General features: G+C 42.7%; 1 pseudogene; it reads right to left on the bottom strand.

Moving 5' to 3' along the window:
• Nucleotides 1-3,288: 3,288 nt before the first annotated feature.
• LOC136504426 (putative disease resistance protein RGA1) lies at nt 3,289-7,375 on the bottom strand (annotated as a pseudogene).
• Between the last annotated feature and the right edge of the window lie 7,862 nt (nt 7,376-15,237).

Raw genomic sequence — 15,237 nt, 5'->3', positions numbered from 1 at the left:
TGTAAACCCCTACTACGAGTACCTCGATGCAAGGAATACAAGATCGCTCTCTCAGACTAGACGTAGGGCACCTATTGCCCGAACCAGTATAAACCTTGTGTCTCTTTGCATCACCATCCGGGATTAGGGGCACGCAGTACACTTTCACTAGCCGGTTGAGGGCCCACCGGTCCAAAACATCGACAGCGCTCAAGTTTGGTTGAGGAGATAAAGTCTACGCCCGCTGATGTTCTACGCCTACTCTGAAGATTGCCCGTGAAGGAGGAGCCTTCACCCACCGACGCTCTACGTCTACCTTGATGATAGTCCGTGAAGCAGGAGCCTTCACCAGCCGACACGCTACGTCTACTCTGATGAAGCCATGTGTGAGTTTCCGCTAGAATAATGTTATACTTAGGTGTGTTACCTAGTGTTGTAATGCCTTATAATCTTGTAATTCTGCGATGTATAAACTGTTGTATCAACTGTTATTTGATAATTTTATAGCTTGATCTCCTGGACTATCACATTATAATTCGTATATGTGGATTTTCCCTTCATGGAAAATTGGGATCATTTCACTAAGTTTCCTTCGTCTTCCTACTTCACCTTTAGGTAAAGGTGCACCAACAACAAATGGTAGTTCCACTTGTGGCCATTGCATTTTGTCTGTCAGTGGCTCAATCTCTCTACCATAAGCAGCCTTGAACCTATTCACCGAGTAGTACTCATGCACAAATTGTTTAGGTCAACTCCCCGATGCCTAGTTACAAAGGTCAATACATGTTGACATAGCTTACCAGTGTGCTGCCATTCAAGACAAGTACAAGTCCTTTGATTTAACTTCACAATACGCCTCTAAACTCTACTGCTATATATTTTCCACAGGCTCTAGTTCAGACCTAACACAAATAATTAACGACACAACCATCACTATCAGTACGACTGTGAGTACCGTGTACAAACAATAACACAAATTATCAAGAACATCACCTTTGCACTATAGGAAGATTGTACTCTATTGCTAGAGGAGCAGTGGGCAGCAATGACCTCGTCAGGGCAATCGCAGTGGACATAGCGACCTGCCTGAACATGGCCGGCATGGCTAGGCCTCCAGGTAGCGTGGCTAGGCCCAGGACGGCCATGGCTTGGCCTTTAGCCGGCGTGACCAGGCCATGGTCGGGTGACGCGACCATGCCTTGGGCGAGCAATGCACCCAGGCCGTCGACGGCCACGACCAGGTCGGGTGGCTAGCCATCGAGCTCCATGATCTTCGGTGCGTCCGTCTAGGGCAAGCGAGTGACGTCAGGATCTCTTTGATGGCGGCAGCAACGAATGCGGAAACAAAACGTCGATATCAATCTTTTTTTATCCAAGGACAAAGGAAAAGACGAAAGGGCAAAAGGGTCCATTCAGGTGCCAAATACAGGTATATATACTAGAAACGATATAAAATACACATAATGTCGTGAAAATCAAGAGTCCAACGTTTGGAGGCCTATTTTTACGAAGTCGACGATTGGAGTCCAAAAACTATGAAGTGCGACGATTGGAGTCCCAAATCGATAATGATATAGAGCAGGCGTCCGTCCCATCCGGACGGACCCGCCACACACGGAACGCTCTCCTGCAATGCGACCGCCCTCATCCGCTCCCGCAACGCTCTCCCTCATCCTCATCCCCACTCTGCCGCTTGCTCCCCAATCCCCACACCAGCTCTCGTGCCCGTGCGCAAGCTCGTTGCTGCCCCCACTCGCCCGTGCTCCCTCCCTCCCTACCTCCGTCCCTCCCCTCATCGCGAGCTCCATGCGACCCTGCGCTCCCTAGCGACCCAGCTCCCATGTCCCCCACCGGAGACGAGGACGATGATGGCGGCTCCGACAAGATAGCTTAGGTCGGTTCTTCTCTGGATCTGAGCCCTCCTCCTCCTCCTCTAGATCTGAGGGACGCGGCGGTGGCTAGGGTTCTGACGAGCTTTGGGGTCCTTCCCTTCTCCCTCCGGCGAGCTCGGAGGTGACGGGCCTAGGCTGGAGCAGATTGCTGTTCGTACACCCTTTGTTGTTTCCTCCGTGTTGCAATGTTTTTTTTTATGTTGCAACAGATGATTTTTTAAATGTTGCACTGAGATTTTTGGGTTGTTACAACAGATGTTTTCCGAATGGTTCCATTTTCCATGTTTCATGGTTGATTTTGCAATGTTGCAGTACATATTTTCCGATGTTGGAGCACATAATTTTCGATGTTGCAGTACATATTTTTCAATGTGTGCAACACATAATTTTTTGATGGTGCAATACATATTTTCCGATGTTGCATTATATGTGTTTTTCGATGTTGCAGTACATGTTTTTGATGTTGCAGCACATAATTTTCAATGTTGCAGTACATGTTTTTCGATGCTGCACTATATATTTTTGCAATGTTGTAGTATTCATATTCTGATGTTGAATTACATAGTTTTTCCATACGTTTGCGATGTTGCACTTGAAGTGTTTTCGTGCTCTTGGGCCAAGGGGCGTGGTGGGTGGGGGGAGAGGGGAACAGGGTGACGCAGGGGCGGACGGGTTCTGTTCTATTCCCAAGGCGGAGCGGGCGGGTTTAGGAAGTGAGCGACGTTGCGCGGCGTCCGGACGCTAGGATTACCGGTCCCAAATATACAATTTTCTCCTAATGATCTGTCTGCATCGACAGAAACGGAGGTGGTGGCGAACTGGTACAGGGTCTGGTAGGACGCCGATACAGTGCTTGATGCAGGGACGCCGAAGAAACCAGATTGAGGGGGTGTTTGGTCCCCTGTCCCATCGGATGTTTGGACGCATGCATGGAGTATTAAATATAGACGAAAAAAATAACTAATTACACAGATTGTGACTAATTTGCGAGACGAATTTTTTAAGCCTAATTAGCCTATGATTTGACAATGTGGTGCTACAGTAAATATGTGCTAATGACGGATTGATTAGGCTTAATAAATTCATCTCGTAAATTAGTCTTCATCTGTGTAATTAGTTTTATAATTAACTCATATTTAGTTCTCCTAAATAGCATCCGAACGTCCGATGTGACATGGACTAAAATTTAGTCCTCAGAACCAAACACCCCCTAAAGCGGTCCATGATGTCGTTTATTTGACGAAATATCCCCTCCATCCTTATCACCGACGTGGAGAGATGAGCCACCAGGACCATGGCCCAATCGATCTGGGCAAAATTTGGGGCTAGATTTGTGGTGGATTTGAGACTCTTGATATCCAGACAGGAATACTCGATAATAACGATTTACTCAATTCAAGATACAATTAGAGAGGGATCAGAGAAGAGAATTATGCCATATTCGCTTGTCTTATAAGCCGTACTATTTTAACGAATGAATAGTGTTTTTCTTTTACAGCAAATCAACGAATAGTACTTTCATCCGTGACTTTTCAGCAAAGTAAACAGGACCTTAGTAGACAGGAACAGTGAGAACTAGAGGTGGGCAGGGACAGAGTCCTGGGAATGAGGAGGAAGATGAGTTCAGGAGTTCTCTTCTGTTCGGTCCTTCTGCTTGGCACTCTTTGATCTTTTGGTAGCACAGTACATTTCACTGACACAAGCCCATTTGGTAGCCAGGTCCATGACAGGTCCATTTGGCAGCCCAATCCAAGACAAGATGGTATCGCAACATATAAGAAAATCTCGTGGCGATCCTAGAGGAACTTCGCTCAGAGTTACAGTTAAATTCAATGTCTGAAATTGTTCACAGAATGTTAGATGTTAGGCTCTTGAATGATCAGTGAAACGATAAACATATCAGTAAAAGGGAATAGCACCAAAACATTGCATACCTATCATCTTCCATTCGATATGTTACAACGGTGGATATGACTTATCTTCGCCCACTCTGAGCCACCGGCAAGACATTGCTCATTTAACTCTGTGCAGCAACCAGTAATGATAAGGGCCCACAGCTGAGGAGGCATTAAAGGGAGTGACTGAAGGAGGGGAGCCTTATGAAGAAGCAAACTCCGAAGGGCGTGCAAATCATGCATTTTCAGCGGAAGAGACTGCAAGTGTTCAGCATTGCTTATTTGTATATGCTCCAGGTGCAATCCATTCTGCAACAACCAATCCTCTGGCAACAAATTCGTTATAGATTCGCCTGATATGATAAGCCTCCTAGTGCAGCACAAATTCCTCAATGGAGTCAAAACAAGTAGCAGATGATCATCAATTGCAAGTGTTTCAAGCTCCAGAGACAAACTTTCGTCTTGTGACTGAGGAAGCCTTGACGATGAAGTATTGAGCAGATTGCCACAACGCTCTATTTTCAATAGTTTAAGATGAGAAAGGGCTACTAGCCCACCCAAGGATGCTAAAATATCGCAGTCAACTATTTCAACACTCTCCAGTACACACATTCTTTGAAAATGTGCTGCATCAGGAAGTGAGCTCAATTTATGGCATCGAAAAAGTTTTAAAACTGAGAGAGCGTTGTAATGTTCCTCTTGTAGGAAAGAACCATCAAGGGAAGCCAAAAATTCACAGGATTCTATTTGCAGCACAGAAAGCTGTGGCTCTATTAATCTCTCGAGATCAGACATAGTGGTAGGCAGACTTGAGATTCCAACTGCTTCTACACCCAAAAACTTTAGACTGAAAGGTAGCACAGGTAGCTCTGAAAGGTCTGGGCAATATTTCACATCAAATGTAACTAGATGAGGCGGCAATCCGCCAGAACCATTGGATAAACTGGCAATACACTTCAACTTTGTAAGATGCACCAGAAAGACATGCTTTAGTGACCGTAGGGGGTGCCAAGCAGTGGGAGTTCATGCCATTGCACACAGCCATCAAGCTTGAGATATGCCAAATTGGTGAGGTAGCTGGGTTCCATCCAAATTGGTGGTTTAATGCCAATATATCCAGAAATAATTAAATTCTTGAGACTCCTGTGGGGAACAAGCTTGGTGAGGATTTGAACATCATCTCTAGCATGATCATCAGACCATCCCAAAGACAATACCTTCAGAGCGGTCTTATTATCCAATCTAACAGCATAAGCTTCATTAAAATTGCTGACATTTTGGACATCAAGCACAATGATTTTCCGTAGCTTCCCTAAATCCTGCAGCTCAGTTATTCTGTGGCCATCTTTTTTTCGCACGCTGAACCCATTCAGCTCGTGAAGTGTAGTCAACCTCCCAATGTGGGGGATCCTGGACAATGTATTTTTAGGAAGGTATAGTTTCTGCACACAAGGTAGGTAACCAATGTCGATGGACTTCACCTTATCCTCTTCATCTATCTTTGTAATTTGAAGGACTTGCAGGTGATAGAGCTTAAGCAGTTTACACAGATTAGGTTCATCAATAGCTGACATATATATGTACCTTAGGTGCTTCAATTCAGCGGCAGCATCATTCAAGCCAATCAAGCCATGTCCATCTAACTTTAAGAGCCGCAAGCTTGTTCTGCCTTTTATAGCTTTCTTAAGATCATGTGCAAGTTCTTTTTGAACAGAGTTTGCCCCATTCTCTATGATCAGAGTACGCAGGTTCTTGGACTGGGAAATAATTGTTATAATTTCCGAATTTAAGCTTTGAATGTACAAGTGACGCAGTTTAGGGACGCAATGTATGTCAGCACTGTGGCCACCATCTGTAAATCTTAAACATTCCTCACTAGAAACAGTACATGCTAAGTCATACATCAAATCATGCATGACATAGTAATCTTCAGAAGGATCTGCAAGCAGTTCTCTTGGTACCAATGAAAAGAACGATTTCCGTGCCAGATTACAGAAATGCTCCCTAGCAGTATCTTCCTGGTTCTTTATGGCATTCTCTTGTTGTAGTATCAACCCTGAACCCACCCACATCTCAGTTAACTCTTCCATCTTGAACTTAAAGCCAGGAGGAAATATGCTACAGTACCGAAAGCAAAGCTGTAGTTCATAACTCAGATTTTGGTAGCTCCTTTTGAGCATCTCCTTGATCGCAGGCCCAATTTCATCATATTGGTGGATATCCTGATTTAAGATCGTGTTCCATCTGCTAAGATCTGTGTTGTCTCTTAGTTGTTGACCAAGTACTTCTGCTATGAAAGGACAACCTTTAAGCTTTCCCACAATCTGCTCAGCAATCCGTAAAAGATCCAAACGATCGTTTGGATATGAATCACCAAAGGCATGATGATTGAAGAGCTTCAGAGTATCTTCGTGACCTAAACCCCTCAGCTCCAAACATTTAACTTCAACTTGCATTTGAAGCGTAATAGCTTCAGCTACTGATCTCATTCGGGTTGTGAGCAATATTCTACCTCCCATCGCAGCATTATTTCTAAGCGGACCTAAAAATTCCTTCCACTTTATACCGTTGGCATCCTCCCATGCATCATCTAAGACCAAAAAAAATCTTTTTGTCACCAACTGCTTGATAAGATCTGATTGCAGGGAGTCCAAAGCCATGGCCCGAGATTTGTCCGGGTTGATTGATTCCATGATCTTGCTCATCAACACTCTAGGATCAAAACGCTTAGAAACATGCACCCATATAATCATGTTACCAAAATGATCCTGAACATTCTTATCTTGGCAGATTGACTGGGCAAGTGTTGTCTTTCCCATGCCACCACCACCAACAATTGCACAGAGCGAGAACTTGTGATCTACAATGTCAGCTGAAGTATGAACACCCAACCATTCAAGTAGTTCCCCTTTTTCCTTGTGCCGACCAAATACAGTTGTCGTTAACTCTCTAGTGGTCTCGCGTGTATTGCCCAGATCTTGAATATCAGAGGAAGAACTACGAACATTCATGATGACAGAGAGGAAACCCCCTGCATTCTCAAGGACTGAATGTAATCCCTTCAGAGCATCCTTCAGACGCTTCGGAGTACCACCAGTGGTAGCAGCACTAACAGAGCGACGAACTCCTGTGCCGATGCGGGAGAAGGAGAACCGGGAGGACAAACTCACCTTCCAGTTTTTGGCTTCTCGGAGTCTCCGATCTTTGACCTCCTTCTCCAGATCCAAGAACTCCAGCTCGTCAAGCGCGTCCTCAGCCTCCTGCATGGCATCGCGGAAAATCCAGAGCCAATCCCCCAGCCTCTCCCGAACCAGCTCGTGGTCGCCAGCATCGAAGATTGCTTGGATAACTGGCAGCTTCTCCCTGAGGCTTCGATGGAGGTCTTCCTCCTCCGCCGAAAGGCGGCCCAGCGCCTTGTTCACAAGATAGGAGATCGCGGCCCCTGCTGCAGTTTTCCCCATGAAAATAGCCGCGTGCTTGGCAAAAGCAGCAGCAGCTGCAGCCTCCGCCATGTGGGAGAGTACGAGAGAGAGAGAAAGGGAGCAAAAGGAGCAAGGAAAGGTGTAGACCGTCGAGGAGCGAAGAACTCGGGGTCAACGCCAGACATGGGTGAACTCCCTCCGTCTCTTAAAAAAAAAAGTCGCTACGTCAATCGTGTTGACGAAGCTTTCTTAATTTCAATTATTTTTTATAAAAAATATTTGCAATATTTATATTTTTAAATAAATTAATTATAAAAGTACAGTCAACTATCTATCTAATAATACTAATTATATACCATATGTAGTAATATTTTATTAAATATATTTAGTCAAAATTAAAAGTTGTTAATTTTTAGGAGCGGGAATAACTCTTTTGAAGGAACAGATGCCGGATAAAAATACATCAAAAATAAAGATGATTTTTTTCCTTGATAAGGATCGAGTATCTTGAAAAATTAATTAACGCCCAAAGACTCAAAAGACCGAACAGCAAAACTTGCATGCAGGGCTTGCCGGCGGCGGAGCGCTCGGGCCGCCAGCTCACCGCCGCCGTTAGCCCTCTTCGCTTCGCAGCAACCACCCCAGCGTCACAACTAGTGATGAAAATGGATAGATTTTAATACGGACAGTGTCAGCTATGTCGGATAGGATACGATTGGATATCGACATTATAAATATACGATTTGAGTATTCAAATATGGATACGGTATCAGATGTTAAATATTCGAACTCGAATACGGACAGATCTAAACTCTTCTAAACGGATTCGGTCTCAAATACAGTTGAAAAATATCCGTAATGTTTTCGTGCCTAGTCACAGTCATGCCAGCACCACGGGCTTGCTCCCCACCGGTTCTTGGGCCCCACATTCGGATTACTGATTCACCGGTACCTGGTGCGTGGTGACCTGTCGCGGTGCGAGCTCGTCCTCCTCGATGGCCAGGCCTATTTGGGCTGTGCGGTCAGTAGAGTGTGGGCTGAAAGTTAATTGTTGTGAAAGGCGTGAAAGAGCATGTAAGCCTGATGACTACGAGAGGCTCAGTAGCCTTAAATTCCTGGATTCGACTTATTATGGGAGCGAACATTCTAGGATTTTCAGTGGTAGACGACATTTCTGTCGACAGTCAGACACCTACGGTGACTTTGTCAATCTTGTCTCGATGATTTTCCAGGCTAGTCTTCTTCTATCCCTTCTCCAAATTCCAATTACTCATACATTCCTCTGCAGGAAGGAACAATCGGTATCTAGAGCCTTAGATTTGGTGGAGTGATTTTTTGCCACTTCTTCATCCCACCTATGTTCCGGCGACCGATGAAGCTTAAGCAGCAAATGGCAACGTCTCTAGAAGAAATGACCAAGCGCTTCGATGCGTTTGAGTTGACAATGCAACAAAAAGCCCTAGCTTGGTTTTAGAAATTGAGTGCCAACCATGTGTATTAATGCTTTCATTGAGTATGATTAGCTAGGGTCCACTTGATGATGATAGACAAGGTATAGGAGGTGATGAAGATGGAAATCATGATCACATGCATGTATGCAAGGGTTCATAAAATTAATGGAGAAATGATGGAGCAAAAGCAAGCCACAAGGCAAAGGTATATTACAGGGTTTTGCTTTTGTCAACTAAGGTGCAATAGCGTGCACGGTTGCGTTTAAGATAGATAGTCATACTACAAAGAGAGCAAATCTTTAGTTACAACAGTTATTGTGACACCCCAGGTGTCAGCTTCAAGTTAAATAGTGGGTTAAGTCTCAATCCAAACATGTCAGATGTGATCATGAGCTCTAGTTTAAAACCTTGCAAGTGGTGACTAAGGTGTGGAGTTAACTCTTTTAAAATGAGACCCAACTTAAACTTTAAAAGACAAAGGCAAAACTCTTTTACTAAATGTTGAACCTTTTTAAGAATGCATGAGTAGTGATAAGCATGTCTCTCTCATATGGATCACATGAGAATAAGCATCTTGCAATCTTTTCACAAGCATAAGCATGTGCAAATGCATTTTGTTTGATAGTATGTGATGATTTGATTCCTATGCAATCTTTGTTGTAATTTTGGTAATGTAATCAAGTGGTGTTCGATCACCTAAACAATCTAGAACAACCTTACGATAAAAAATGAGGTAAGGTTCATCTTGGTGACTCAATCGACCCTACTCGCCGCCGGCTAGACTTGCAGCTCTCGCATCTGCTCGCGGCTGCCGTGGCTAGGCCCCCACGGGCAGCTGCTGGCCAGGCCAGGGTCAGGCGCAGGTGTAGCAGGCCACTGCCGAGCCCATGTAGCCCCACCCTCGCCATCGTCGGTCGCTGGGCCGCCGGAGATCAGCCGGTCCCGGCCGTCCGTCCTCTCTGCTCAGCTATGCTCATGGATGGGAAAAAGGGAATAGAAACTTTTCTAGGCTTCCCAATGCAAATCAGTGACCCAGATGAATAGTGTTGCATAGTGTTCATGTAATGTGGGTAAATTAGGAGAAAGTCCAGGGGCTCCAATGAAATGTGATTGTCCTTTGTGTTTTCTCCTTTTTCTTTTATGCATAAATTGCCCGAAACTTCTAAATTCCATAGAAATTCATAGACAAGTCTAAAAATGGAGAATCCAGTTGTGTTGGACTCCATATGAGTAGATCTATGTGGTAGATATATAATATGGCATACTTTAGTTTAAAGTTTTTGTTGTAGATTAAAATGTATGCTTTGTAGTATTTAATTCATATCTGTAGTTCCTTTGCTCCTTTTGTGGTGAAATGTTTATGATAGGTTACTCATGCCATGCTTGAACCGTGGTAAACTTTTCATCTTAATTGGAGAATGTATGACTAAGTTATTGATTTACCTAGGTTTATACTTGTTTAACAGTTATTAAATAGTTAAAAAGGTACAAAAACAGAAAATGTGGTTCCATTGCCTTTTCATGGTGTATTATTACAGAAAAGGTGGATCTTTAGATTTATCTTTGCATCACATGCTTTCTTGTAATTAAAACTTGTTTTTATTGTAGTAATTAATCCACTAAATCTAAGCATGTAATCTTTTTTTTTTTTTGCAATAGCCATGTTTTGCTATCATCTTTCATTCATAAAATTCTCAGCTCTAAATTTGATGTTTGTCACACCACCTTTTAATAAGATGTATTTTTAATCTTTCAAATATAGGAGTTTAATATAGAAGAGTATATATATATATATATATGATGTTTGTGATGTTCTCCTTGCTTGCTGTTATTTTAGTTGCTGCTCACTATGTTAGTAGTGCTTTTAAGTTTGGTATGATTATATATGTGTTGCATTCCTTTTATTAGTATGAATGATTAATTAAACTTTTAAATGCAATAGGGGTTTGGCAATAGATGAGTTTACATGATGCTTGTGCTGCTCCTTCTATTTGGTGATCAATTAAATATTGATAAGATATGTGTTGGGAGTGGTTTGGAGTTGCAGGTATGACATGTGGGTGTTAGCAAAACAAGTGATGGACATGTATATATATGTGCTGAATGGCTGCAGGTGTAGTTTCTGTTAATTTAATGTTTTTGTGATGAAAGTAAATTTTTTTGTGATTGTAGTCAATACAAAAGTTGTAGATAACTTACATACCTTTGTTGTCCTAAAATTTCATGATTTTAGTCCAGCAGGTTTGGAAGTTATGGATTTTAGAAATTCCCCATGAGGTTTTGCATGTGTGTTGTACAGTTTTGAAACATTGAATTGTTTGACCTTGTTAACTATCGAATCATCTCAAGGTGATAATAACAAAGTTGTAGATAATTTCATAAGGTTTCCAGAATGTTAAAGAACATGTTTGTTGGATACTAAGAACTCCAGTTATGGTTAAAGTAAGTGAATGATGTGTTGCACTAAAAAAACTGCTTTGCTTATGTTTGATTTTTTCCACTTGGCATGGTTAATATGTTTGTTAGTGTTAGCTCATGTCCTTAGTAAAGTTAATTTAATGTACCTAGGACATCTTGTGAACTTGCTGAGCAATGCTGATGAACAAACAAAGCTAATAGGTGGTCACGTATGCATGTTGTTCTTGCATACTCACTAAGTATGTAACCTTGTGCTTGTGTTGTGTGTCTTTTGAGAGGCTTCATGTGTTGGCTTTCTTCATGTTCATGCATTGGATTGTTGGATATCACATAGGTACGCTAGGTGACGGCCAAGAGGAAGGAGAATGATGTTGGAGCCGAGCCAGAAGATAGTGTATTGGTGAACAGATCCTGAAGGTGGAAGGACTAACCAGAGTACCCTGTTACTGGAGATGTCCATCAAGCCGGTGCAAGCTAACCGACTGACATTTTCCTGAACCCCCGAAAAGTCCTAGAGCATCCCTAAGTCTCCCATTTATTTTAAATTGCACTTGAGTCCTATTGAAGGGGATCGTGACGCCTAAGAGGGGGGGTGAATTAGGCAACCTAGAAATCCAACTCCGAATCTATGGCCTCTTTTTCTAACCCTAGCGAAACCTATGCAAAAGATAAACTATTTAAATGTGCAACTACGTTTTTGCTAGTGTGTTGCTATCTCTACCGCTAAAGGAGTAATATAATCAATGTAAATGCGGAAGCTAAAGATCAAAGTAGAGATATGCAAACTCCCATCGATGACTCTGGTATTTTTACCAAGACATCGAGAAGCGCGCAAGCTTCCCCCTAGTCCTCGTTGGAGCCCCACATAAGGAATCTCTCGCAAGGGCCAAGCTCCTGGTTGGGTAACTCCGTGGATATCATCGGGCCTTTCCTACGTGCAAGTGGGTCTCCGACGTGCCTTTCGGCAAGCCTCTCCCAGATGCTCCCCGCCGTCTTCACTATCAAGCTTCCAGCCAAAACGCCGCGGGCCTTGTTTCCTTCGGTACACGGTGGCGGCCACACCACAAACTCGGTTGGTGTGATCTCGCAATACTACAAGCCCCTCCGATGTACAACAATGGTGCTCACAAGCACCGAGTGATAAGAGGTACGCAAACCTCACTAAACACTAGGCCTAAACCTAGAGCAAGCGCATAAGCGGTGGTCTAATCAACCTAAGCACTTCGCAAAGCACCTATGCTAATCACCTAATAAAACACTAAGCACTATGCAAGTGGAGATCACTAAAATGGTGTATGAACACCCTTGATATGTTTCCTCAGCTCCACACTTCTCATTTTGCCGGTTGGGGGTTGTATTTATAAGCCCCACTAAGAAAGTAGCCGTTGGGGATGAAATCCTGCTTTTTTGCTACTGACCGAACGCTGGAGTCGTCCTGATCAGACGCGTCCGGTTGTCCCGACCGTTGGAGCCATGAACAACTGATCGGACGCTGCCAGCGTCCGGTCACTTGCCACCAGACGCGTCCGGTCACAAGTTCGCTGCTCTGGAACCTCTCTGTACTCGATCGGACGCTGCTGTCCTGCATCCGGTCGGTTTGCCGCCAGCGTCCGGTCACTTGTTGAGTGTGTTGCTAGACTGATGAACAGTGCCATCAGTGCCTCCGGTCACTGCTGCTGATGCCTGCTGTTGTCGAGCCACTGATTAGAGTGTCCGGTCCAGCATCCGGTCACTTCTGTGAGCTCGTTTCTTCGTGATCTTGCGTGCGGTTTGGTTCCTATCTTCATGCTTGGACTTTGCTTGATATCTTGGGTCTTCTCTTGTGCTCCTAAGGTCTTGCTTGAGGTGTTGATCATCGGATCATCACATCACCTTTGTCCAAGTCACATCTTGCATCCTATTGAACTACAAAACAATCACTTACAAATTCATTAGTCCAATTTGATTGTGTTGGTCATCAAACACCAAAATCCAAAGTAAATGGGCCTAGGGTCTATTTTCCTTACAATCTCTCCTTTTTTTGGTGATTGATGACAACACGACCAAAGCAAGCAAATAATAGAATTTTGAAATTTGAAAACTACCTACTTGCTAGGATGCAATGCAAGGGGCAAGACTATATGATGCTAAAAGATACTATTTGTAAGACTATATAAAAACTCATCTAGCCCTTGCAAATGTTCCCATGTTGTATTATGGATTTAAGCCTTACTTCCTACAAATTCTCCCCATTATATAGGCTAATCCATAATCCACTATCCTCCCTTTCTCAGACCATTACTACAAATTAATGCTTGCTTTTGGTCCTCTAAATTCTCCCCCTTTGGAATCAAACACCAAAAAGGAAGTCATTAGTAGCACAAGGGAGGGTCAAACTTTGTGATCCTTTGAGTGTAGAGTGAAGTAGATCACAAAATTTGACTCTCACATTATATAGATTAAGCTCCCCTAAATATATGCATACATATGGTAGAAGACAAAGCATATGCATAGTTGGCAAATTTTTTCTCAAGGGAATTTAATCTATATAATGCATGGAGAAAACATGTAAATATCAAAATGAATTCAACATGATGATATCGGTTTAGAAATACCACATGTAGTGATTTCTACCACTTGCAATCGGTGGTGGATATTTGAAGTATAATGCTTAACTCCGGGGACTCCATTTTCCTTGCAATAAGACTACTACATACATGATAAGCTTGAAAAGGTGTTAGTCTCAAAGCATCCAACTTGTAGAGTAATCTCCCCCTAAATTTGTGCACACAAGTATGGAATACTTGTAGGAAACATGCACATTGATTTTAGAATAAAAAATACCACTTGAAAGATGACATCACATGAATGTGAGAGTCATTTTAGAAGGTGATATTCGGGAGAAATTATCTACGATTTGGACTTTGGCACATATTAGATGAACAATTGAAGGACAAGCTATGTGCCGTGCTCCTAAACAATTTTAAACCATGTAGGATTGCTCCAAGGAATAAGAATGAAACCGAGCAAGCCTACCATATGAAAAACCGTAGTGTATGCATGACAAAATATATAAGAATGCAAATGCGAACCTAGGCATGAAGAGTAACTAGATGCTAAAAGATACTAATTGTAGGAAAATTTAAATCTAATACCAATTGAAGTAAATTGAATCTAGTTACCTAACATGGGAAGGGGAATTTGGGTCCATAGTATTCACTAACCCACTTGGCAATGATTTTGTCCATCATGATGCACCCCATGAAATGCATCCATACTTTTGCCATGTCTCCAAATTTCCCGAAGTCCATTGGACTTCTCACTTCTCTTTCAGGATCCAAACCTTCTTGGTGCTTTTCATGTTGGAAATGATTTTCTTTGGCACCCAAAAGCGTTTGGCCCCATTGTTGGCTTGCTTGTTCACCTTGATGGCCACAACCTTGTCATTTTTCTTCTTCTTCAAGAGATAAGGTGTGGAGGCCTTCTTGTCCACCTTGTTGGTGTAGGTGTTGGAGAGCTTGCTTGTTTGCTTTTTCTCCATCTTCTTTGCTCCTCCCCCATTCTTCACCTTGCACTCACAGGACTTGTGGCACATGTAGCAAACCACGGTTTGTCCTTCATCAAGCTTCTTCACTCCCTTGATGGTGTTATCTTGATGAAGTTGGGCTTGCTTCACCTTGCCTTTCACTTGAGTCAAGTCCTTGGTGAGACGAGCTACTTCTTGCTTGAGTTGCTCATTCTCCTTTGCAACCTCTTATGTGCATGTATCTACAACAACTTTCTCAACATAAACTTGGTTGCACAAAGGTGAGTCTAAACATAAATCATTACAAGAAGTAGAGGCATCCTTTTTTAGACATGTTAGAACTTTTCCTTTTAGATGCCTTAGTGGGAGTTGTACTAACGGCTTCAAGATTAGCATCTTTATTAGTTAGCTCATCACAATGTTTGCACATGGTTTCCATTTTAGCAAGCAAACTTTTATAAGCATCTTGTGAGCTAGCTAATTTTTCTTTTAATTTTTCATTTTTCTTTACAAGTTGCTCATCATTGATTGTGCATGCATTTGTTGTTGCACTAGCCTCAAGTTGCTCAATTTTAGTAGATAGTTGAACATTAAGATTAGCAAAATTATCATATTGTTCAAGCAAAGTTTTGTATGCTTCTTGTGAACTATCTAGCTTTTCTTTTATTTTCCCGA

The sequence above is a fragment of the Miscanthus floridulus genome, chromosome 14 (assembly GCF_019320115.1).
Source record: "Miscanthus floridulus cultivar M001 chromosome 14, ASM1932011v1, whole genome shotgun sequence".
NCBI lineage: Eukaryota > Viridiplantae > Streptophyta > Magnoliopsida > Poales > Poaceae > Miscanthus > Miscanthus floridulus.
Note: the sequence above shows the minus strand (reverse complement) of the source record. Positions and strands in the feature narration are given on the sequence as shown.